Here is a 13,566-nt window from a genome sequence, read left to right as displayed (position 1 = left end):
CTGATTCCTTAGGATGGAAGGGCTCCAAAATGTGTATTTCTAACAAACTCCCAGGTGATCATAATTTTTTCATTTGTGGACCACACTTTGAGAAGCAGTGGCTTAGCTGTCACCAGCAGAGCATCTCTGAGGAACAGGAAAAGTGCTACATAAGAGAATCAGCTTTGCATATGTCTTATGCCTAGAGGACATCAACAGACCTAACTGTACCAGCCAGTTTCCCCTAGTCTCTTCTACCCCAGCCCAGCCCTGGCGTGGTTGGGAACAGCAGCTGGTGAGAAGAAGAGGAAGAGCTATGAAACAGTAAAGCAGGCAACCACACTGCTCCCAACTCCAGGCTTCAAAGACTGGGTCAGATCTGAGCAGGAGTGGGGGGTAAGCCCTAAACTGGACATGTATTTGGAATTTTCACTAAACTGGGGTGGATTAGACTGGGACAGAGTTATTAGATGTTTAGTGCCCAAACAAAGGGACTAATAATATTTCCCATAGTGGAAAATCTATGGGGTCTGTTTCAAATTTTGTACACAGATGGAAAAAGAACTGGTTTGAAAAGAATGGATACAAGAATAAAGTTGATTGAGCCCAGCTTGTTTAATCAGCCAATTACACATTTCTCAAGAATGGTATTTTTCAAATTCCTAGCAAGTCCAGAGAAGTACAGCCAGGACAACAGGGCCCTAGAAAGCTCACCAGAGAAGCACCCATGCAAGAAAATAGGGAGCTTCAGCGTGGAGAAGATTGAGGAGACATAATGACACACTTAAAGTACTAAAGGGCCACCTTGTCAAGGAAGGATTTGCCTTCTATGTGGTGGCAGGGGCCACAGTTAGTTTAAGTTAGTGGAAGTTAAGGGAGGAGTCTGCTTAGGCTCCATATAAGGAAGATACAACAACTAAAGCCATGTTATTGACACCAAGGGATGGCCACTTGCCTGGAATGTTGAAGAGAGTTTTTCACACGGTGGAGGGGAGGTTTTGGATACTCCCTAAGCACATCAGCTCTACAGCAACATTTCATAGCCGGCATGGCGAAAGGTGGGTTCTCCAGGCTGGGGCCATCAGGACTGGCCCGGCTCCCCGCCCCTGCTTTCCTCTGTGTATGTCAGCAGAGACCACCAGCCTGTACTGCAGCTCAGCACCCCCTGGGCTCCAGGACTACTGCTGAGGCAACCTGAGGGCAATGCAGGGTTCTGGTGAGGGCAATTGCACACTCATGGTTTTGGTTAGTTGAAATTTGGTAAACTGGCCTATGCAATCAGGCCTTTCTACAATAAAGCTACAAACAACTCAGGATGACTGGAACCCGCCTGGTACCCAAGACTCTTTCTTTCTCTCGACGGTGCCTTCTCTGCTGTCCTCAGTCACGCACCACAGCAAGAGCACTGTTGAAGCGACTGACCAGGGGCTCATGATGAGAAACCAGGGAAGTCAGAGACAGGGTGAGATACGTGGAGTGTCAAAACACAGACGGGGGCTTCCCTGGTGGCGCAGTGGTTGAGAGTCCGCCTGCCGATGCAGGGGACATGGGTTCGTGCCCCGGTCCAGGAAGATCCCACATGCCGCAGAGCGGCTGGGCCCGTGAGCCATGGCCGCTGGGCCTGCGCGTCCGGATCCTGTGCTCCGCAACGGGAGAGGCCACAACAGTGAGAGGCCCGCGTACCGCAAAAACAAACAAACAAACAAAACAAAAACACACAGACAGAGCCTCTACAAAGATGATGAGCAGTTACAACGATGGAGGTGGAAGGAGGAGAAGGGTAATCTGATACTGTGCCTGACTGTAAAATGCGGAAGTTTGTTTGTTAGGCCTTGTTTGTTCAATCACGGACAAGAATGGTGATTAGTCATGCTAATCAAAATTTTGAGCAGACAGAAAGGTGTTGTGTCTCTAGCCCAAATGTTGACATAATCGTATAATAATCTGGGATCAATAAATTCTTAATCCTCAGCCTCAAATAGCTTCCAAATGTCCACAGGGGGGCAGAAAAATATTAGTGGGGTCAGGTGACCACAAGAAAGTGATTGTGACAGCTGCAGGCCTTAGCATTTACTTTGTGAAACAATGGCTTATAGACAATGTCTTTCCAATTTGTTTTCAACGTTGCAGCCAGAGTGCTCTTTCAAAACACAAATCTGATCATGTCACCAACCTGCTTAAAACCCTTGAAAGGCGTCCCACTGTTCTCGGAATAAAGGCTAAACCCTTAACTAGGAGCTGCACAGCCAGGCCCCTGTGAGGGTTGAGCTTGGGGGCGGGATCGACCTTTGCGCATGCTCTTCTCTGGGTATCGGCTGCTTTCCCCCCGACCCCTTCCTTGGTTAGCTTTAACTCACCCTGGTTCTCAGCTCAAATAGCCCTTTCTCAGGGAAGCCTTTCCGTGTCCCTGCACCCCGCTTCCACCTTGAGTCCTTTGTTCTTTGCTTTTTAGAGGGCTCCATTCTTTTCTTTTAAAGCACTTATCTCAGTTTGTAATTACACATTCATCAGTGCCAGTATTGTTTACTGCTCTCCCCCTCTCCCCACTATCCTCTCAGCCCCAGGAATGAGAAAGGTCTTTTTTGTTCACCTTCTTGTCCTGGAGCCTAACATTGTGCCTGGCTCATGGGAGGCCCTCAATGCCTTTTTTGTTGAATGGGTGAAAGGGCTGCTTAAATTGTGCTTTCCCTCTGAAATTTTGAAATCTCTAAAGAGAGGAAAGTGTTAACCAGACATCAGAACAAAATTCTTAGTGATGTTTCCTCTGCCTCCATGCAGTGATTTGTTTTAAAATGCAGAACCCTATGAGCTCTAATCTTCCGTCATATTATATAGAAATCAGTTCATCATAATAACCCTCTAACTCTACCTGGTATTCTCATTTATTCCCTATTTTCTCTGGAATGAATTTAAGTAGTCCTTCTTAGGATTCATCTTCTTTTGGGAACTGTTATTGAGAACATCGTATTTTAGGTTAATTCAGTTGGGATTTTATTTAAAGGCACCCTAAGTTACAGACATTGACAGGTAAATGTTTATGAAAAGATAATATATATGCACTCTGTATATGTGTATGTCTATCAATCCATCTAAAAATATGTGTTTTCATGACTTGAAATAGAAAAGATTGGATTTAGGCAAGGAAATCATTACAGTGTCGAAGTTTCCACCTCCAGATTCTTACCCTCTCCAGCTAAATTCTGCAGGATTTGGTAGAATAAGCGGACAGTCGTGATTTCCTGATGACTGACTGAAGGACATGTGCTTCCCCTCCTAATGATATCCTTAAATAGTGAGTCATAATGCCAGAGGCACTGTTCTCCGAGACTCCATCTCTGCCTATTTCTAATTCCAAATTCTGAAAAGAGAACAAGTCTAGATCCAGCCCTTTAGATCTCTGTGTGGGACTGAAGTATACATTTCCTTTGCAACTTCTTGCTCTCTTTCCTGTATCTTCTGCAGTGAACTGACAGCCACTGGGCAGGAGTGGTCAACTTACTGACTGTGATGACAACAGAGAATAAAGAACCCACTGTCACTTGCTGACCGTGCCATGGTGGTCAATGTCTCTTTCAGAAAGCCACAAAAATGGACATTTAATCATTTATTGAGTCATGGTAGAGCCTAAGCCAAATAATCTAGGCAAACAGCTTCCACTATGACTATTACAAATGGCAAACTCTTATAAAACCTGGTTATTTCCTTCAACAGTATCTGGCTGATACTTCAGGCCCTCAGAAAAGATATTTTCTTTAGGTATGTGGAAAGAGGAAACAACTCTTCCTTTTATTCTGCAATACCCTCTAGCTATTGTTCTATTTGTCACCATATTTTCACAGCCAGATTTCTTGAATGGGTCTATAAGCCCTGTCTCCTTTTCTTCACCACCTAGTTTTTCCTGAACTCCTTGTTTGTCTTCCCACGAAATGACTAAATCTTTTCTCACAAAGATGCTAGAAACCTACTCCAATAACTTTTTAATATTAGTTTCCCAACTTGATATTGAGTTGGCTATTCCCGTTCTTTCTAAAACATCTAGTTTCATTGACCCTGACTTGACCCCGAGGCTTCAGGGACAGATCTCTGAAGAGATTCTCTTCCTTTTCATGAGACAGTTTTCTGGATTTTAGCTGCCTGTGCCAGACACCAGCAAACTCCAGGGCCCAGCTTTGTCTTGGTTTCCTTTTTACTTTTCTGTCAGAGTTCTCATTCATGTTCACATTTTCAACTATTTCCTTTTTCAAGTGGGTCCCAAATTTTCTTCCGTAGCCTTTAATTCTTTTCCAGAATTTCAACCTCACAACTTGCTTGTCTGGTTGAATTATCTCACGTCACTGACTATCTTGCTAACACTTTCACATCTCCGTGTCCCCTGTCTCCCCTTCCTATCCCTCCAAGTCAATATCTTCCACTCCCTGAGACTTGAAAGCTCACATTTGTCTTTGACTCCTTCTCATACAGTTTCTGTATCTAGTCAGTGATTAAAGTCTTCTCTATATGCCTCTAATGTCTGTCCTGTTTCCCATGGCCACTGCCATTACTAAGGTCCAGGATCTTTCACATCATGTCTAGATTTTGACAATATACTTCTAAGTGGTTTCCCAATAATGCCTTCCCCTCTCCAATCCATGCTGCCTCCTGCCCTCAGAAGAATCATTTTACCACTTAAAGCATCATTGTCTATAAGAAAAATTCCAAATATCCAGGTGTGGCAGGAAAACACCTTGAAATATTAGTTAATAGGAGCTCTCCCCATCTATTTTTCCCTACCCCATTCCACAAAGGCAGCCCAGCTTTTTGGCTGTCTTTTCCTTGGAGGGAAATTTGTATTAACTGATACCTTGCAAGGCACATTCTTAAAACCTGAGTTCCCTGAAGACTTTGAAGATAGCCACAGGAGAGAGAGAGAGTGATTACTTAAGACTGAGAAAAGGGCGTAAAGTTTGCTTAGATAGAGAACTGAGTGTGTCCTTTGTGGCAATGTCCCCCGCAAAAGGCACAACTTCACAAACATTGGCTTTAGCTTCTACCCAGGGGGTGAGACCATGTTCAAAGCCTTAGCAAAGATTTCTATATGTCACTGTGTCTCAAAACAGCAGAGTCACAAAACTTTAAGGGGCCATTATGGGCTCAGTAAATAAGAATGGTCATCATCTTCAGACTGGAATATGGTCAGCATCTTCAGATTGGAATAGACAGTTAGCAGCCTGATCCCTTTTTTTCTGGGATCCAGGTAAGCTCCCCGATTCTGTGTGATCCTGGAATGGGGAACAGCAAAATAATGACTGAAATGACTGGGCGGCCCCCTCCAGTTTCTGGTTATTTGGTTAGAGGTCATCTGCAAGTTGTATGGAACATCTCATCGGCCATCCTCTGAGCAGTGCTCTGCTGGGATCTCCAGAAAGATACACACTCAGTTCCAGAAAACACACCTTTTTAACTTACCAAGAGCATTCCCCATTGGGTTTCTTCATCCAAAGCTCCTAAGGCACATCTCAGTTGGGACACTCTTCCAGTGATACTATAGGTGAGTGCGTCCTAAGGCCAAAAGATGACCCTGTCATTTTCTTTACACTTCAGTCCAAAAAATAACTCCACCCACTTAGCACCTCTGCATGTAGCTTGGTAAATAGTATCATCACACATTGATCCTGACTATTTAGCTCATGTGTGGGAGCTTTGAATAAGTCCTAGATGATATGTATCTTGAGGACTGGAATTGTGTCTTTTGCACCTTTCCTACCTCTAGCTCTCATTACACCTCTGTACTTAAGGGCTCAGCAGAAAACTTTTGAGCTGAAGTGAATGGAACCGAATCCTTGAATTGGCAGTGACGCACCTCCATGGCTCTGTGTAGCTCTGATGCAGATGGACATCTCAGGGCCCTCTTAGTTCCAGAAGTCTGTACCCTCCACTTCTCCCTAGAAGCACAGAGAATGTTGATAGCCTCAAAGGGTTCAGAAAGCAGCAGGAGCAGAAGCCTTGCAGCCAGCCACATATATATATATATATATATATATATATATATATTTATCCTCAGTGGGCACTATTGATTGTTGGGCCTGACATGAAACGTAGGTTTTAAGGCAGTTCCCTGCTAGCTTTAGTTCATTTTCATTTGTACCAAATGAAAGCTTTCCAAGAATGTCCATTTATAATCTACAAAGATTTATTAGGTATGTATGTGTTACTGTCCGAAAAATTAAATTCCAAAGAAAATCATTCGTTATGTAATATGGGAAAAGAATGACTCTAAAGACAAAAGTCAACTGTATTTGAACGAATTACCCATTTAGGTTGGGCTTTGTCTCCCTATTCTTCATTAAGGATTAATCAATTTCTTAGAAGGAAAACTTACTATGCAGTGACTCCAGATCAGTATTTAATGTAATAGTGCCTGGAGCACCGGATTGACTTTCTTATTGTGAAAATGAGAAAGGAAATTCAGACTGTGTCCTATTTTCTAATGGTGGGACCCTCAGATAAATTACAATTTTGTTGCTCTTTCCACCGTGGGAGTGATAATAATCAGGTTCTTTGTGTTCATTGATATGTTCTTGCTAGTTTCATTTTGTCAGACTTAACTGCAGTGTTTAATGTTATTGATCAGTCTGAAAAGTGCTAGGATGCCCCAACACTCCTATGGTTATATGGTTGGCTCTACCTTGTCAAAACATGAGGCTTATTTGTCTTCTCTATTGGATTCCTAAGATATCCACTGGTTCCCTACATTGTCTGAAGGTGGTCCCCTAATGTACTAATATTCATAGCATAGTAGCAAAATTCCCAACAGATTTTTGCTTTCATTCTTATATCTACTACATTCAGGAAAAGCTTAATATATTCCCGACAATTGACAATCCTCTTGTTATTTCTCTGCTGCCAGCATATCTGTCTCTCGGTGTAAGTAAGATATGGTGATTCTGCTGCTGCCTAGATATTGACTCTGATAACATCAAGTTTGTCTAACACAAAAGACAGTACATTTGTTAAATAAGAACAGGAAAGGTAGCAGACACTACCCAAAATGTATACAGGTATATAGTTCAGGCCAGGGCCTTATTGTATTGTTTGGGTGGTCAAGCAGCAGGAGTGGGGTCCTGCCTTTGTTGCTGTTGGTTTTCCTTCTGGGATGCCTGACAGCACAGACATGAGAAAGCCGCTCTTATCAGGCAGTCAGACCTGAAGTGTCCTCATTTTGTCCTTGAGTCTGGTTATAAATGATTCTAGAAAAGCTCCATGAAATAAAAGTTCCCAAGATTATCCCCTGCAAAAGCATCCCCTTGAAGTGTTCCCTAAGAGCATCTTCCCTAGTGCTCATTGCTGGACTCTCTCATTAGCAGATTTGCACAAGTGAGTAAGACTTCTCCATGGACTTGAATGTGGTTGGAACAAATAAAATTAAGTACATAGAAAAGTACCTTGGTGACAAACCAATCAGATCATCAAGTGCCTTTAGAGAATCCATTTCTGAAAAAGCAATTCAGCCCCGAATTGTAATAGATATATTAAAGCCAAATACAGTTCTCGTTCTTATAGCTTTCACCCCTGGCCTTTCCTGTTGCTTTAAGACCACTATATTTTGGACCATATATTACTGTTGCCATTCAAATAAATCAGGACCAAGAAATTATCTCTTCATTGCAGGACAGCTCACCACAAATACCTACATGATACCCTCACGCCTCATCTGTAGACCACTCTCTTTCCCAGATTTCTGTGGTGAGTGGGTTTGAAGTCAGCCGGCCAGCTGCAGAGTGGAGAACACTCATTAGTCATCCCTGTAGAAATAAACTTCTGATGATACATTGTTTATCCAAACAGAGCTTTACTTCCAACTGTGTAACAACTGGACATATATATGTATATACATAGTTGAATATATGTATTCCATATATGTGTGTGTGTGTGTGTGTGTGTGTGTGTGTGTATATATTTGTATAAAGTAACTGATTATACAAATGTAGACATAATGTGAATAATCCTTGAGTTGTGAGGCTCCTAAGAAAATACTTTGGAGCATACACTGAGGGCTGAGACATTTTTATTGGGTGTAGAAAATATCCATTCATTCTTCTTCCTTTGATATCATTGTTATCTTTGAGGTTTTCTCAGGTTATGTAATTTGGGTGAAGCAGACTCCAGCTCCAGCTTCAAGGGTGGGCATGTGACCCAGGCTGGCTGCTCAGATCCTTCCATCTCCTTGGGTTTGACTTAGAGATGGGCTCATGATCCTGTCTGAGACAATGAGACTCAATTCTAGGATGTCAGAGTAACTGTTGGGTTAAAACTCCCTGGTTGCGGGTAGTCATCTTGAAGCTAAGAGTAGAGAGACAATGTAAGAATGGAGCCAACACAGTGGATGGTAGAGCCAAGAGGTGGAAAGAGCCAGTGCTCTGATGGTATAGAATGTACAGTTAGGTACATTACGAATTATCTCTTTTGCTTATTCTAGTTGAAGTTGAAACTTTGTCACTTGAAGCCAAAATAGAACTGAATAATACATGGATTTACTAATTGGGTAGGTTAAGGAAATGGTGCACACACAGCGTGTTAGTATTTCAGCAAGGAATCTGACAGTGTTTCTCATGAAAACCTTGTGGATAATGTGCAGAAATGTGGAGTGAATGCAAGTACAGTCAGGTGACTTCATCAATAATTGAAGAGTCATGTCCAAGAATGCTAATTCCATGTCAAGCTGAAGGACATTTTATAGTGGTGTGCCTTAGGGTTCTTCCCTGGCCCTGTCCTTTCTGACATATTTATCAAAGATTTGGATGAGCACACTGATGGCCTTCCTGTCAAATTCCACAGATGACAAGATGATTGGAGCAATAGGTAGTACGTTGGATAACAGAAATCAGTTTATAAAACTCTTCATATATTAGAGCGTCAGAATGAAATTTTAAGAACAAATGTAAAATCTTTGAATTGAATCCAAAAGCTAACTACACAAATAACTGGGTAACACTAGAAGCTTAGTTAAGTGTAATTTCAAAATGGATCCGAAATGTGATACAGCTGCCTACATAAATAGACAGATAAAGCTACATTTCATTGCATAAATAGGACACAATGGTGATGGAGGCAGATGTCATATTGAACAAATTGTGGTCAGACTGATAGGGCAGAGGGATATAGAGCCAAAGGAACTAAAGTTTTCAAATATTTCTACCTGGATATCTAATTATCTGTCTCAATGTGCCAAGTCATGTAAGCAGAAAGTATAAAAATTAATAATGAGAATGTTCACAGCCCTCTTTCTGCACCCACTTGCTCTTTGGATACTCTATTTCCAAAAAGGAAGGGTTATGTTTTCTCCAGGAGAAAAAGTAAGCTACATAATAAAGCAGGAAAGGAGGACCTGTAGAGGAAGAGACAGAAAAGCCTGTGGGTTCATATCAAGAAAGAGTTTGGGGGTGTTTAAAGACAGAGGGGCTTCAGAGCAATTTTAAGGCATGAGAGAATAGAGAGAAAATAAAGGAAGGGGATTTATTTTGGATTATAGTAATCACTCAAGTATAAACCCAAAATTCATCTTTACTAGAATTACCCAGCTTTTGGTATAATGAGTCCCTGGCTTTATAAGTGTTATCTAAGACTTTTCATATATTTCCTTTTTTAGCCAGGTTCTGCCCCATTCCCCTTCCCCACCACAGGAAGATAAGAGCCTTATGGAAAAACCTACCACGTTTCTAACCAAGAAGATATGACAGTGAGTTTCATAACCACAATATGATTGGGTCTGGAAGCAGACAAGGCTAATTCTTTGAATGCTATTGATCAACATAGTACTGGAGGATTTGGCCAGTGCAATCAGACAATCAACTGAAATAAGAGTGATAAAATTTGGAAGGGAGAAGACAGAATTGCCATTGTCTGTAGATTATATAATTTACATAAAAATACAAGAGAACTAATAAACTATGAAAAGTAATAAATAAAGGAATTCGAGGTTAGCAAGTTTGAGAAATAAAATATCAAACAAAGATAAGTAGCATTCTTTTATACCAGCAATAACCAATTAGAAAATACAGTAGAAAATAAAACATCATTTACAATAACACAAAAGCTAAAAACTGTCTACAAACTGATCTAATAAAGATCTTTATAGAGAAGTTTTAAAATTATAATAAAAGAGGAACAAAGATTTGAATAAACGTAAAGTCACATCATGTGAATGGATTGATATCTTTACAATTCAAAGATATAGATTTCTGCAAATTGATCTATAAATTCAATGCAATTTCAATAAAAATTCTAGCAGAATATTTTGGGAGAACAGGATAAAGTGCTTCTAAGAGTGACATGGAACAATACAAGCCCATAAACAGCTAAGACAGTTTTGAAAAGGAAGAACAAATAAGGAGCTTGACCTAAAAGATATTAAGAAATATTATGGATATTAAGAAAAACTTTATCATTTGGGGAAAGAACAAATGATAAAGAAATAATAGAGTTATGAAACAGTCCCTGCAGGAGAACCTTTGGGACCTCAGGGCAGAAAAGGGTGTCTTAAAATAGACCCTCAAAGTAAAATCCCTAAAAAGAGTAAGGATGGAATTTGACTACATCAAAATATTTCATGGTTTCTATTGAACAAAGAACACTATACACAATATTAAAAACGAACTCATGGCCACTTCCCTGGTGGAGCAGTGGTTAAGAATCCGCCTGCCAATGCAGGGGACATGGGTTCGATCCCTGGTCCAGGAAGATCCCACATGCCACAGAACAACTAAGCCGTTGCACCACAACTACTGAGCCTGTGCTCTAGAGCCCACGTGCCACAACTATTGAAGTCTGCGTGCCTAGAGCCCATGCTCCACAACAAGAGAAGCCACCGCAATTAGAAGCCCCCACTCACTTGCCACAACTAGAGGAAGCCTGCACACAGCAAGGAAGACCCAACACAGCCAAAAATAAAATATTAATTAATAATTTAAAAATAGTAATTCATGGACTGGAAGATCTTCACAACATCTATAAACAGGCAAACATTAACTTCCAGAATATATTAGGAATTCTCAAAAATTTTCAAGGAAAGACAGAAGCTCAACAGAAAAAAAATGGGACTCCACTCCTGGTACAGTGATGTACAAGGGGAAACACAAGGAGGAACACTGCACCATTGTTTTGGGCAGTGGGAGTTGGGGGGCAATGTGTATCCCTCTCTAGGGGAATAGGTACATATGATAGAATACTTGCCTAAGATGGAATGATATACAACAGTCAACGAAAATGAGTTAGATCTTCATATAGTAGGACGACCAGTCTCACAATGGCATATACATACAATGGAATACTATTCAGCCCTTAAAAGGAGGAAATTCTGCAATATGTGACAACATGTATGACCCTTGAGAACATTTTGCTAAGTGAAAGAAGACAGTCATAGAAAGACAAAAGCTGCATGATTCCACTTATATGAGGTATCTAAAATAGTCAAATTCATAGAATCAAAGAGTAGAATGGTAGTTGCCAGGGACTGAAGGAAGAGGGAAGTAGGGAGTAATTAATCAACAGGCATAAAGTTTTAGTTAAGCAAGATGAATAAGCTCTGGAGATCTACTGTACAACACTGTACCTATAGTCAACAATAATGTATTATACACATAATTTGTTAAGAAGGTAGGTCTCATGTAAGTATTCTTACCACATGAAATAAAAGCCTACTGCTAAGTGAAACAAATGAAATTTATAGCACAGTAATTGTGTAAATGTCAAAAATTTCATACATACTAAAAAATAGTTTTACAGATATACATGTAAACAAATGTTCAGAAGGTAGATTGGAGGAATCCACATTGCAAACACAAGAATAGGGACTATGTAAGGATGGGAAATGGGATCAGGGATGGAGATGAAGGAGGAGAATAAATTAAAAGGAGGGGCCTCATATGGACCAGTTAAGTGCTATGAACTAAAGAGGAGAATTAATTCTGTATAGGCAAAGACCCCCAAAAAGGCGGAGATAGATAGAATCAGGAAAAGTGAAAAAATGACTACTTATGGGATACCAACTTAGGATCTCCTTCTCCCTAAATCTTTTTTTTTTAATTAACTTATTTAATTTTATTTATTTTTGGCTGTGTTGGGTTTTCATTGCTGCGCACCAGCTTTCTCTAGTTGGGGTGAGCGCAGGCGACTCTTCGTTGCGGTGCGCGGACTTCTCATTGCGTGGCTTCTCTTGTTGCAGAGCATAGGGCTCTAGGCATGCAGGCTCAGTAGCTGTGGCACACTAGGCTCAGTAGTTGTGGCGCACGGGCTCTAGAGCACAGGCTCAGTAGTTGTGGCGCACGGGCTTAGTTGCTCCGCGGCATGTGGGATCTTCCCGGACCAGGGCTCGAACCAGTGTCCCTTGCATTGGCAGGCGGATTCTTAACCACTGCACCACCAGGGAAGTACCCCTCTCCCTAAATCATTTTAATGGGGTTTCATTACCTAGATTTCAGGCAATAGCTTCTTTTTTTTAATTTTTAAAATTTTTTTATTTTTGGCTGCATTTTGTCTTTGTTGCTGTGTGCGGGCTTTCTCTAGTTGCTGCGAGCGGGGGCTACTCTTCATTGTGGTGCTCTGGCTTCTCATTGCGGTGGCTTCTCTTGTTGCAGAGCTCAGGCTCTAGGTGCACGGGCTTCAGCAGTTGTGGCTCGCGGGCTCAGTAGTTGTGGCTCGCGGGCTTAGTTGCTCTGAGGCATGTGGGATCTTCCCGGACCAGGGCTCGAACCCGTGACCCCTGCATTGGCAGGCAGATTCCCAACACTGCGCCACCAGGGAAGCCCAATAGCTGCTTTTAAATGATCTGTAGAAGAAGTATCCTTTTGTTCCTGAGGTCCTAAAGTTCAAACTGTCTACATAGCAAAAGGAATCATCTTAATTTATAAATTATGCATTCTTTCCTCCTTTCGTAAGTCTGTGTCTCTAGTTACCTCCTAAGGCATAATCGTTTATATGATGCCATAGTATATAAAACATTTTCATGTGAACTATACCATTTTATCGTCACAAAAATATGTAAAGGTGTTATTAAAGGTGAGTCAGGTACTATTATTCTTGTTGTCATTGTTGGATTCCCCTTTTATAGAGTGTGAATGCTCACATTTTGCTCAAATCACGTCAGCTAAAAGGGCCAGAGCCAGGGACTGAATCCAGATCACATGATGTAAAATCTCATCATCTTTCTACTGAATTAATTGTGCAGAGGTGAATGCTCCCAATACACTATTTTCCTTAATAACAGAAATATCTTTGGGAGGAAGGGATTATTACAAAATGAGGAAACTGTTTTTACCCCACATCAGGCAATAGTAATTGCAGGAGCCAGGACTCTAACTCGGCTTCTGTGCCTTAATCAACAGAAGCCCGTCACTGAAACATCAGACCAACGGAAGCAAATGTTTAAAAATTTAACTAACAGCTCTGAGTCCTACTGGGGGCCCAAAGAGCCTTAGAGGCTCTTGAAGTCTGTAAAATGGAGCTATGGTTTTCAGGGAAATGCCGCAGACAGTGGAGCCAGTTTCACTACCAGGGTCACCTCCAGATCCATCTGTTAAAGGCCACCCAGCTCTCTGCTCTGAGCGCCAGAAA

At 41.4% G+C, this 13,566-nt stretch overlaps 1 pseudogene; it reads left to right on the top strand.

The window, feature by feature from the left end:
* The first annotated feature begins 1,027 nt into the window (after positions 1-1,027).
* The window catches only part of LOC136120214 (PR domain zinc finger protein 14 pseudogene), a 51,952-nt pseudogene continuing 39,413 nt past the window's right edge, over positions 1,028-13,566 (top strand).

The sequence above is a fragment of the Phocoena phocoena genome, chromosome 3, assembly GCF_963924675.1.
Source record: "Phocoena phocoena chromosome 3, mPhoPho1.1, whole genome shotgun sequence".
In the NCBI taxonomy this organism is placed as follows: domain Eukaryota; kingdom Metazoa; phylum Chordata; class Mammalia; order Artiodactyla; family Phocoenidae; genus Phocoena; species Phocoena phocoena.
The sequence above is the reverse complement of the archived record's forward strand: the minus strand, read 5'-3'. Positions and strand labels throughout refer to the sequence as shown.